Source organism: Scaptodrosophila lebanonensis, unplaced genomic scaffold (assembly GCF_003285725.1).
Source record: "Scaptodrosophila lebanonensis strain 11010-0011.00,11010-0021.00 unplaced genomic scaffold, SlebRS2 tig00001415-arrow-pilon, whole genome shotgun sequence".
Lineage (NCBI taxonomy): Eukaryota > Metazoa > Arthropoda > Insecta > Diptera > Drosophilidae > Scaptodrosophila > Scaptodrosophila lebanonensis.
Genome location: NW_022060742.1, coordinates 9,187,267 through 9,201,213, shown reverse-complemented (window position 1 = coordinate 9,201,213; position 13,947 = coordinate 9,187,267).

The window sequence follows — 13,947 nt, the reverse complement described above, 5'->3', positions numbered from 1 at the left end:
TAAGGTCATGGTCAAGTGTGGAGGTCCTAAAAGCAATTTCGTTTTTTGCAGGCACTTGCAGAGAGGAACTGCTTGGGTGATGCCAGCCTTGTCGATGTCGATTTATATACTCTCGCTTTTATTCCTCTATTCCAATTATGTTTGTGTGCATGTGAATCTGCCGTTACTCCTTTTTTAACTTTTTTGTGGTTGCTCTAAAATGACACTTCCATATTGCTCTTCGCATATATATCCGCAGATATTTGGCAACAGTATTTGTTGTTCTCGTTGAATTTTTTCGCAGTACTGCTTTTTCAATTATTTTTCAATGCAGCCGCTGGCATCGATCCTTCCAGGGACCACACCAGTAACCAGAGTAAGCGCTGGCAAAAAGTCACTAAACAATTTTGTTTTTCCTATAGTTTCTGTTATTTTTTCAATGCTCTCAGCACGCTGTGAAAACTTTGCATCGATTTGCATTTCCACTTACTATGCCGCGAACGGCGGTTCGTTCAGCGAAACATAAAATTGAATTTATCGCAGTTGAATGGATTTCTGCTAGCAACGCCGGCGACCAATATTCCTCTGCAATGTTTGATTCGGCAAATATGTTTTGGGTGCTTTCGAGCACTTCGTATAACCCCCTTTCATACCCATACCCATACCCATAGATCGGCACACCATGTCGTGCAACAGTCACTTGTTGTTGATGTTTATGCCTTTGACTGACGCTGATTGGATTAGAATTTGCACAGGACCTTCTGATGCTCCCCTCCCAGCCTCTAGGACAGTTGTATATATGTACGTACATATAAACTGTACATATGTAAGTATGTTGAAGAGCACACACATTAGGGCACGTAAAGCTCATGATTTTGCATACAGATTTGTACAGTGGGTGCACACAAAATAATGTTTTGTTCATTTGTTGTCTTTGTTTGTTTTTATCGTTTATTAAACGTTGATAAATAAAATAAAAAATCGCCGTGTCAATGATGGAAGCAAATATTGGATGCAACTCAATTTTTTTTATAAAATTGGTATTCACACTGTTTGTGAGGCAAATAAATAGGAATGGTTCTATATTTACGGATTTTCATATAGATTTAGTTGATCATCCGTAGCGCAATTAATAACTTATTCATAGTAGATTGAAAAATAAGAGTAAGTTTTGATCTTAATACAAGCAAAAAATTAGATTCCTGAGCTATCTTAGAATAATATTTACTTTAAGGATATTAAAGTCAATTTTTAGCCAATATATATCGACAAAATATTACTCCCACATTTAAAATTTTTCGTAAATTCGCTATTTCGAGTATTTTGAGCAAATTTGGCCAACACGTTTATCGTCATTGAAGTCACCACTCGCGGACTCTGCCACAAGATAAGAAATAAGCGACACACATTTTCGAAACAAGTATTACCTAGTATAGAAAATAATTTAGTATTTACTATTTTCATACCATTTTAATTTTTGTACTGCTGGTAATAACACGGTTTTACTTTGTGTTTGATAACCGCACTTCTAACCATTTTCGTTTGTCATATAATTTTGGCGGTATGCCGATAAAAGAAGTATATAATTATCTTACTCATCTACCAGGAAGCGATATTTTGAAAATGTCCTGTTTACATCGGATTGCACCTTTTAAATCAATAAATTTAAAAACGAGTTTTTGCGTTTTATTAGGAGAAATTAAAGTTGATATCCTTCAAGTGCTGGCAATTACTGTTTAATAATACATGATAGGTGGCAAGACAATAAAGGTGTTTTAATATATTGTTGATATTTCGAACTATGTTCCATTTGAACTCCGCAAATAATTGTTGTAAAATTCCAATTAATTAAGTTATATAAAGAAAAATTACATAACTATTTAATAAAATAAAACAATAGTTGTCAATCGAAAACTTTTATGTCAAAAGAAATTTAAGAATGTACTATATTTGCAAAAACTGTACAGCAGAATGAATTTAGGAATGTATTTTTGTTAAATTTCAATTTCATTTAAAATGACTTATAATTTTTAAAGGTCGAACGTACACCGATATATAACGATAAAAATGTAACGTACTTTCACTTTTCACAAATAATCATAATAGTAAGAAATTTAATATCCAGATACTTGTATCTTTTGTTTTATCTTGGTACATGAAGTTTTAGTAAAAGATTAATTTTCACGAGTTACATATATATTAACTTCAACACGCACAACATTCAATGTCGAAACTCTAAGCTTAATTAGGTAGGCGCCATTGGGTATGGGAAAGTCCATCATTGTGTGCTTTTGAAAAGTAAGTTCATGGGCTATAATATCGTTCTGTAAAATAAAAAATTAAGTAAATAATTTAGAGACTACTACCTTATACATGTATAACCAATATACCTCATAGGGACATGTGTGATTAAGATTCGTATGCGACACAAATGATTGGTGAAAAATGTAGAAAAATCTGTAGGCTTTTGGATTACGCATATAATAGCAGAAATCGATGGTCTGATTGATAAGAAACGGTTGATAGCCATTGGATTTCTTAAACAGACTAAAATTGACAGAAGCCTCCGTAATGGGATAATTAACTGCAACATATAGATTTAAAGCGGTATTGCCACGACGAATAATCTTGAGCTCGCATTTTTTAAATTCATAGAGCGATTCATTGAAACTTAAACATTTTGTATTTGTAAATTTAAAGACACTACGCGTATTTGGAATAATCAGCAACAGGATAACGACGACATAGATATAAACTTGGCGAAGCTGCATGTTGCTGTGCTCAATGAAGCATTTGATGCGATGTTAACAAACATGTAATTGGGGCAAAATTCGAAATACTTGTACATATATTTACATTATAACTGCAATCTACAGAAAATAAAATTGGAAAACCACACCAAGCTTACAAATTATAGTTTTGTCCTATAATTGTAAAGCTTTTTTTTTTGCAATCATGTATAAAATAAATTTAAAAAAGCATTTTCTTAGCATTTTCAATTTTAAAAAAAATATAATTTGGAGCCCAGTTGAAACTATTAAATAAACTTTTGATGGTGTTATTTAAGTATTTGGTTGTTTACCCTTTGAAGCAAACATGATTTGATTTCAAAGTTGTAAATTTGCAAAGCTACATACTCGTATACGGGCTTCCACTGTACTTTTCGTTTGTGTTATTTGGTTTCAGCGATTGCTGTAAGTTATCTTTAATTAATTTATTTTCTGCTCTGTTGTTGTGGCTGTTGCTAGCGTTGTTGTTGTTGTTGTTTTGTTATGTTATGCCCCTATTGTTGTTTGTATTATATGCTTATGCATGCCTGCCACTTAACTGTGTCCACACGTGCGCATTGTCCTGGCAGCAATTTATTTGTTGCCTAGTTTCGGGCGCTGCGTAAACAATTATTTTTTACATATGAGCGCGCAGCTTATCGTCCATTTCGCTGTCTGTGTGTGTGCTTGTGTGTGTGTGTGTGACTATGCGTCGACATGTGCGTTTCTAATTGAGTTATATTTTGCACTGTGCGTGCCGTTCGGCTAATTTTGGTCAGTTGTGTGGACATTTTTGTGTTCAATGCTTATTGTAGCAGAAATATTTTGCGAAATTATTGTTATGCCTTCTAATCTAATACAATAAAACTTAATAAATACACAGCGAACGCCATAAAACATAAAACGAAATGAAAAACAAACACTTGAGTGTGACAATGTGTTGACACGGTAAATTAAACATAAGCTTAATGGTCTTGAGTTGAACTTTAACGAGCACTGAAAAGCGTGCTCGTCACAATAAAAAACGAGGAAAATATGAAAGCCACACTTCTAGCGACAAACTTGAGGCAAGTGTTGCCAATATTTGACATAAGGGAAACACTTGACATAAGCCAACAAATATGACAGGCACTTGACGCAGCAATTCCTTGAAATTGGACAAACGGTTAGATTCTTTGATGGCTGAGAGCTTAGAAAGGAAAGGGGTGGGTGGGCTGCACATAAAGTTGGGTTATTTTCGTTTAACTTCCCACTTTTGCTTTTTATTTCTATTTTATTTCTCGTTGAAGTGTTATATTGTAAAAGAACTTGCTCTTTAATTCGATTTTAGTTTTATTTTATTTTATAGATAAGAGCCAATTCATTGTAGACCCATTCTAAAAATACATCTGTCTAGTAATTATAAGAATAAGTTGTACTTCAAAAAAAAGAGAAGAAATTTCAACCTAACCCTCTAATAACCAGCTCGGGTATACACCAGGAAATGGCCAAGAAGTGGAGAATTATTGACCAGATGGGGTTTAGTAGGCAGATCGGCAAGCTATGCCCCAATTCGACGCAAGGGTCAGTGATTCTCTCGAAGGTAGCTGAAAATAAAGAATTTTTGTAAGGAGATTACCATTGTTAAAATTCATTATTATTTTAGCATAATACCCGAAAAATGTTGCGTAGGACGTAATCTGATGTACACCAAAACCATGAGAAGTATTCCAGTGCAGGTCGTATAAGAGTAGTGTAGGGGAGTCATTTAATTATTTGTTATACACGAATACAATAATGGAAATAATTGGCTCACACGAGTATGCGGAAATACGACAGACAAGATATAATGGGGACCATTGAAAAATAAAGAAAATAATAAACGCCAGAAGTCACTTGAACGGTCTTGAAAATATATTAAAGACCGTGCTATGAATGTTTTTTAAAAGTGCTAGGTAACTCTGTGAATTGCATAATTTTCTGAAAGCTTAAAATCATCATGTAATGCATGTCTAGGGACTTACCCTTTAAATTGACAAATTTTTTTGTAATTTTAGTGATACAAGCTAAACACTGCAACAACTGATATTTATTGTATGTTACTTACGCTGCTATTAATCTGAATTAAATACAGAACATGTTTTCGAAATAAATTGTAAATGCCGATAACACATTAAACTTCTAATGAAATAATTTGAGAGGGAATTGCGCTATTTTCGCTCAATTTAAATGCAAATTAAATCAATTTTAGTTGTTGTTTATTAACTTTAGGGTGCGTTGATTACGAATATCTGCTCAATTCCCCTAAAGGCATATATATAAATATGTGAGGAAATTTGCATGCCCTAAGAGTAGATAACAGTTATATACATAGAAATATTCGTAAGTATATTAGGACTTGTATCAGCGGGTGTTGTAACTAATTAAAAGTATTTAATTGCCTTTAAGGCGCACGTGCGGCATAAACTGCCATTTAAATTGCGACACACGTAAGACATCTAATTAGGAGGCGAGCAATCACAAACGACAGAGCTTCCAGAAAAATGTATAAAATCTTCATGTAATGCATGCCAAGCAAACGGCAGACAAGAGCCAAGTCAATAAAAAGCCAAATGGCCACGAAAAAGTCGCTGGCCCCGGGACACCGAACAGAAAACGGAAAACAAACGACAAACACCGGTGCAGGACATTGAGGTTTAATGTGCGTTAAAAAACAACAACAGATATAACAACAACAGCAACAGTAACGACCACAAGAGCTGGAAAAAGTAAAAACAGCTTTTGTAAAATTACTTTAAACGAAATATTTGAACATGGAAAAATGCTCAGTTCGGCAGAAGTCTGGAACTGGCTTATACTCGTAGGGCAAAAAGCTATTGTTGTGAAATTAAATTCCAACTACCAGGTAGCTATGTGTGTGAGCCAAGGACTGAGTGTTAGTGTGTGCGTGGGTGTGTGGTTGTGTGTAGGAGAGTGCGACAAAGACAACTGCAAAAAGCAGCTTTTGTTGTTTTTACACTTCATTGCCGTGGAATTTACTTTGTTGCCAGCCATTGTTTCCGACTTGGTCGGTTACGGGTCGGTCACAAGCGCAGGCAAGCGTAAAGATAAAACTTCTTCTGTTTTGGGCCATAAGGAACTTGTGCTATACTCGTATAGGTGTATGTGTATGTACATCTTTGTGGCGGTCCGAGTGTGGGAATGACTGTGCACGAGTATATGTCGGTTTGTCATAACACTGGCGACATGCCGCAGAACAAATGAAAAAGTTGTCACTGAACTGGAAAACCGTCAGCAGCAGCCGTTATGGCCAGCAATTTCTACTTTATGTGACGTTGAGGCGAAATTTTAATAATTTCCTACGGGGGCTTTCTCAATATTATACAAGTGTATGGGCGCAGGTGGGCGTGGCAATTCAGGTAGATAGAGAACGATAGAAGGAATGAAGGGAATGAATGGGTGTGGTATTCACGTCTTGTTGAGAAAAGTCTTTTGACTTTCAACCCGGCCCCCAAATGTGTCAATGTGCTCGTCTCTGACCTCATCGCTGTCTTTAAGCTTTTCCTTACTTTTATTGAATTTGCACCTCGACAAACATTTGCTCAAGCACCGCAGCTGCCGGAGGCATTGCCGTTGTGCCTTCCATCGAAGCTGATGTCGATGTCTATGCCGATGCCGATGCCGATGTTGATGCTCTTGATGATGATGATGATGGTGGTGCGTCTTTCTTTGTTGTTGCTGTTACTGCTCTTCTGCTAAACATTTCAACGCACGACAATTTTTTCCTTCCTTCCTTCCTGCCTTGGGTAAATGCCAGCCATGTCAATGTAGGAGAATGTTTACCTGCCTGTCATTTAAAATTCCCACTTAATGCCCATCACACCACCCAACGTATTATAGTGTTTGTTCTTGTGACAGTTTCTAGAAATTTCAAGTTATTTAACCAGATGGTTAAGACGGAATTGATCAAGTTTGACTCCCATACAATTTTATTGTCGGTATTTTGAAGGCATTGCGGATTTGCGTCACGTATGCCACAACAGCTAGACTACAATTTATGGAGATTTATAGTATGCAGAAAGGCTCGCATCTGTTTATAAGTCTGCAGCTGAAATATGTGTCTGCAACATGGCGTATGCGCAATTTTCAGTGTGAATTAAATTACAGCCATTAACTTCATTTAATACTTAGGAAAGAAATGTTAGCCTAGTTAGACCGATACTCTTATGTTTTCTAGAAATGTCTATCTGTAAGCAAAGTCTATTTTTGTAAAAAAAAGAGGCAATTGTATGAACTGTTATTATTCATCGACTAATTACATTTGCCTAATTTGGTTTTAAAGCTTTTATTTGGGGAATGGTCAACAGTGATTCTCTTGGCACAATATCTTCGGCCGTCCTTAAATGAAATTTGATTAGAAATTGAAGTAAATGACAGCCTGATAAAGGCGTTTCAGGACTGTAAACAATTATTGAAGCTGCGGTAAAAATAATTAATGAAAATTGCTAATAAAGCTAAAATTGTAAATATTTAAAGAGAAGATACAGCATCTGTACACCTTTTACCGTAGTTTTCGTGGCAAGCGGATGTGCCACTACTACTTCTAATACTAGTCCGCAGAGACCCAAGCCATCACGACAAGAGAGAATAGTTTGTTACTTGCAAGTTTGTTACTCCTACAATTGACTACAAAAATAATTTAATTAGTTAAATTCTTCTCCCTTGGGTAACCAACCGTCAAGAAATCATCGGTAATGAAAATGCAGACGCCATGGCACCGACATTCCTTAAAAAGGCCTTGTTGAGCACTCTCCGAAGGGTCCGTGAATAGCAAAACGACAACCAACCCAACTTCACTTGGCAATTATAATGAAAATCTTGAGCGGTTGTGGTGGTGTTTTATTATCTATAAAGTAGTTTTGTTTTACAAATTATATATTTTTACGCGCTTACATACCAATCCTTTCCCTTCGTCTTGAATACTGACGCGATAGTTCGATAATTAATTCTAAACTAATGATCGAATATTACAGAGTTTCATAAACAACTAATCGGCAAGTACTTTCAAATTCAAATTAAAACCAGTACAAATTCAAACTAAAATTAATTTGTAACATTCCGGCCCCCGTGAATCGACAAAGGCGGAGCCGGAGATTCACCAAAAACGTCGAGGACTGCCAGCTTAGATGCTGGTCTTTGAAGCGTTGTAGTTCCCGTCTTCACTGAAGCGCTGCGTACTTGTCCATCTCGAGCTAGTTGCACTGCAGTTACTCTACCTCGCTTCCACTGGCTTCGGCTTTCAGACTCATCGCAGATGATTACGATGTCTCCAACTTTAATTGGTTCCACGCGTTGAAACCACTTGGTTCGGCGAGTCAATGTTGGCAGGTATTCTAAAATCCATCGCTTCCAAAATGTCTGTTTCAGCTGTTGTCGTATTTGCCATTGTTTTCTCAAGCATTGCCGCTCGTCAATATGCGGCGTTTGAATTAGGTTAGGGCAACCAATTAAAAAATGATTAGGAGTGAGAGGTTCTGCTTCGGAATCTTCAATAGGAATATGTGTTAATGGCCGAGAATTAATCAAGTTTTCAGCTTCTATTAATAAGCTCTGCAAAGTCTCAACTTGCGGTACCTTTTGTTTCAATGTAAATGCTAGTACCCTTTTAACACTGCGCACCATGCGCTCCCAAGCACCGCCAGCAGCAGGATTACCAGGTGAATTAAACTCCCATTCAATGCCGCGCCGGCCACACTCTGATGACATCCCATTCACGGCTTCAATCCAGTGTATTTTGCTTGCACCAATAAAGTTTGTTCCCTGGTCGCTTCTAATTTTCTGCGGTAAGCCTCTGCGGCAACAAAAATTTTGCAAACAAATAATAGCAGAGTCCGATGAGAGATCCTTAGCGAGTTCCAAATGTATTGCTCTAGTGGTCATACAGGTGAACAAAGCAACCCAGCGTTTCTCTTGACGTCTTCCAATAGCAACCAACAAAGGACCAAAATAATCTAATCCAGTATACGTAAAGGCTCTTACATATGGTGAAAGTCGATCTATGGGCAGCTGACCCATCAATGGTGGCTTCGGACATATGTACGTATTTTTGCAAACTTGGCAACTTGACTTTACTTTATTGACCAAGGCTCTAACAGATGGTATCCAAAATTTTGTTCTTATATTTGATATTATAGTTTCCATATTCTGATGCTTACATTGTTCGTGAAAGTGCTGTGCAATTAAATATGTCAACTTATGATTCTTTGGCAATATCAAAGGTCTTTTTACATTGTCATCCACGCAGTTGGCATTGTTAATTCGACCGGATACACGCATAACTCCATCTTCGTCCATTACTGGGGTTAGGCAAACTATTTTACTGGCTTTTGGTACGGATTGTCCGTTCTGAAGTGCGGCTACTTCGGCTCTGAAACAATGACGCTGAACCAGGCGGCATAAAAGCTTTTCAGAAAGGTGTAATTCTCTTGCTGATAATATCAACGATGTCTGAAGACATGCTGAAGTTTTTCCAATTCTGTTTTTGAACGTGTCCACGACTCTAAGAACATAGGCGTACACTCTTATTAGCTTTTCGTATTTAGATGTTTTTTCAATTAAACTAAATATTGGACCATTCTCTTCTACGGTCGAAAACAAGAATTTTATTCGTTGTTCATTTTGTTGATCGTACTGCTTTATGTTCTCGTTTAAAACAGGCCATCTTTCGCTGTCGTTTCTTAGGAATAAAGGTCCTTCTAGCCATTTCTTTGATTTTACATTCGAGTCCATACGAGTGGCAACATCAGCAGGGTTTTGCGATCCAGGTATCCATTTCCATTGGCGTGCTTCAGTGCTGTCCAATATTTCTGATATGCGATGAGCGACAAATTGTTTATAACGGCGGCTGTCTGACTGAATCCAATTGATAACTGTTTTTGAATCGGACCATAAAAAGACTTCGTCTGGTTTTATGTCGTGGCTGTTGACAATAGCATCTTTAAGGCGAACTCCCAATACGGCTGCCTGAAGTTCTAATCGAGGAATAGATAGCTGCTTTAAAGGGCTACAGTTTGCTTTACCTAAAACGAAGGCAACTGTTACTTCGTCACAATATTCAATCCTCCAGTAAGCAACGGCGGCATAGGCTTCTTCGCTGGCGTCAACAAAAATATGCAGTTGTATTATGCAATTATTTTCCAAAAACTTCGAGTGATAACATCTGGGTATTCGTATTGAGTTTACTACGTTAATCATTGTATACCAATTATTCCATAAATTTTTTAGTTGATCGGGTATAACCTGGTCCCACTGCGTCTTAGAGCGCCACAGCTCTTGTATAAGTAATTTTCCTTTTATAACATAGTGTGCGATAAATCCAAATGGGTCAAAAATAGACATAATAATAGACAGTACCTGTCTCTTTGTGGGATATGATTTCATTTTAACGACTGATTCGGGTATTTTGTTAAATTTAAGAACAAAGCAAAATATATCGTCTTTTGCATTCCAGTGTAAGCCCAAAATCTTTTCAGTAATTGGCTTACATTGATTAAGGTCTGTTAGGTTTGCTAGCTGTGGTATATTTTTGTTATTTAACAAATGCATTAATTGTTCTGAGTTTGAAACGAAACCACGAAGCTCGAAGTTAGCATTTTCGTGAATTTCAATAACCTTTTTTACAACGGAATAAGCTTCATGTATATTACTAAAGCTATCAACATAGTCATCAACATAATGGCGTTCTATTATGGCTTGCACGGCTCTACTGTTTTTATCTAAATAGGTTTTGGCATTTGTGTTTTTAACATACTGCGCTGAACAAGGCGAACTGGCTGATCCAAAAATCATTACTTGCATAACGTATGTGCTAGGTGTGCTGACATTACTATCTCTCCACAGAAATCTTTGCGAATCCTGGTCCTTTTTTCGAATGGCGATCTGATGGAACATCTCCTTGATGTCTCCACATATGCCAATGCTTCCTTCGCGAAATTTCATTAAAATTGTTGGTAACGGTACGGGTTGGTAAGCGTCTGGTCCTTTCATTAAGTTCGTATTAAGAGACACTCCATTCATCATAGCAGCGGCGTCAAACACGAGACGAAGCTTGTTGTTTTTATTTGCGTTGCAGACGGCAAAATGTGGAAGGTACCATGTTCTGTGTCCTCTTTGTCTTTCTTCTTCTGGTAAAAGCTTGCGTACATATCCTTTTTTCAAGTAGTCCGATATCTTTTCCGTGTACCACTTCTTAAGCGCATTGTCATTATTCATTTTCTTTTCCATAGCTTCTAGGCGCTTCAATGCCATCTCATAGTTGTTTGGCATTTCAATATTATCTTCTTTCCATAATAATCCGGTTTCATAGTAATTTTCTATTTTCTTCGTTGTAACTTCTAAAATTTCTTCGGCTCTAATATCAGCATTAGATTTAACGGGCTTAAACGATTTTACCCCAAAGCTTTCTATATTCAAGTATTCGTTCATCAGTTCTTGCAGCTCTGTAGAAATGTCATTTTCGTTTACTAAGTGGCATACGATTTCTCCACCTTTTGATTCGTTAGAACCAAAAAGTGTCCAGCCCAGTTTTGTTTTGTGTACGGCAAAATTGTTATTAAGATTTATGACCTTCTCCGGCCTTATCAACGTTGTATGTGGCATTCCAATTAACATTTTAGGGGCGGCGTCAGTGTAATTCTCAATTGGTAAGTTTCTCAAAGATAAGAAATGAGAGTAAAATTTATTTAAGTTCAGGCTCTGTTTTGGCAAAAGCAAATTGTTTATTGTGCGAACATTTTTCAAGTTGTAGGATATAGGCCCACAGCTTATACCTCTGATTTCTATATTAACTTGTTCCGACATTTCGCTTACGGATTTGTCACCAATCCACTTTAGCGTCATTAGGCTTTTATTTCCTTTAGCTCCTATTAATTTAGCGACGTCATTCTCAATCAGGGAAATAGTTGATCCTTCATCAATGAATGCAATAATTTCGCATGTACCTTTTGGACCCGAAACACTTACAGGCAGAAACTTAAGAAGCGTTTTATCGGGCAAGTCTTTTTCGACGACCGTTGTAATAACAACACTGGCTTCTGATTTTGGTTCCTCGGATATAGTTGTAGGATGTATTTTCCTTTTACCTTGCATCGCGGCGTTATAATGTAGCAAACGATTATGTGGTTTAGTACAAGAGTCGATATTACAATCTCTTCGGCGTGAACAATTTTGTAGTGAGTGGCCTAGACTTAGGCAACAAAAGCACAATCGGTTCTTTTTGACAAATTCCCATCTATCGGCCAATTCTTTTTGGCGAAAGACATTACATTTATAGAGTTGATGCTCGGCGTTACATAGGAGACACTTTTGAGACTTCGTGTTATTTTCATATAAAGTGAATGTTTGCTTTGGTTCAGGTCTTTTCTCTCGCAATTCATTCGTTTGAACTTTGACGGTTGTTGCTTCTAATGCAATTGTTAAGTATTTCGCAACTTGTTGCAGCCAATCTGAGAAATTCCTTACTGTTGGGTATATCAATCCTTTTTCTGTCGTATATTTTGCCCACTCCTCTCTTTTAGACATAGGCAGTTTACTAACCAACTCGTCAATGAGAGTTGGATTACTTAAATGCGGCATAGCATTACAATTTTCTAAAAATGCTGTCAAGTTCGCGGCTAATACACTAAATTCAATTAAGTCATTTATTTTATTATATTTTACTGTCGGAAAGGCACGAACTTTGGCAATTTGGCTTCGGATTAAAATTTCAGGGCGACCATAATACTGATTCAAAGTGGCAATAACGATTTCGACATTCTCAGAGTGTATAAGCAAAGACGAAACTATATTCCGGGCAGCACCTACAAGAGCTTTTTGAAGGCGCGTCAAGTTTTCCAAATTAGTGTATTTGTATGCTTTCGATGTTTCTTTATAGGCTACGTAAAACATAGGCCACTGTTCTGGTGTTCCAGAAAACTCAGGCAAATCCTGTAGTTTACGTAAGTAAGGTTGACTGTGTGAGTTGTGTTCATAATTATTATTCTGTGATGACGAAGATGTATACGGAGACCTCGGCGGGATATGAGGGACAGGTTGCAACGAATGCGGCAAAAAATTCGTTGCTTGTAGAGGCGTATAATCTGACGGTGGCGGCATAGCATTTTGTTTTGGCGGCGGCGGCATTGTAATGGTATTATATGGTTCGTTATTTCTAACTACATGCTGCTGGCTTTTTAATTGCTTTTCTGGGAAAATGTTATGATCTACTAAGGGCATTACATTTTGAAACATACCTTTACTTTCGGCATCATTACGGTTCAGTTTTTCTTCTAGGGACTTACTCAACTCATCATTACGCTTGAGCACCTCTGTGAACTTCTTTTCCAAGTCCAGAACCTTTTGCTGTAGTTGCTCAACCTTGCAGGGGGCAACCACGGTAGCGTCGAGCTCATCTTCATTGTCTGACCTTTGAGACATGTTGTTTTCAAGTCCTAAACGGACTGGCGGCTTTCCTTTAGTTGTTCGATGACTGACTCTTGGCATAAGAGTCGATGTGCGGCGGGCAATGCACAAAACTTTTTCACCACTGCTTATATATCCACCACTGTGCGGCAGGCAATTCACTGTGCACGTAGATATATTTGGTAGACTCCGATATTTACGTGACTTCTTCAGGTTTCCTTAATCGTGCGGCGGCGATGCACATTCCTGAATTAGTCCAATACTGGGCGGCAGACAATGCCCAAAAAACAAACTCCAAACAGCGCGGCGACAGGTGCACTAGATCGGCGTCTCCCAAGATGGCGGCGATTGATAATAAAAAATGTTGAGCACTCTCCGAAGGGTCCGTGAATAGCAAAACGACAACCAACCCAACTTCACTTGGCAATTATAATGAAAATCTTGAGCGGTTGTGGTGGTGTTTTATTATCTATAAAGTAGTTTTGTTTTACAAATTATATATTTTTACGCGCTTACATACCAATCCTTTCCCTTCGTCTTGAATACTGACGCGATAGTTCGATAATTAATTCTAAACTAATGATCGAATATTACAGAGTTTCATAAACAACTAATCGGCAAGTACTTTCAAATTCAAATTAAAACCAGTACAAATTCAAACTAAAATTAATTTGTAACAGGCCTCCACCATCAACAGTTGCCATAAACTGGAAAGCACTTCATAGTATACTCTGTTTTAATTCTGTGAAGAAATATCTTTTTA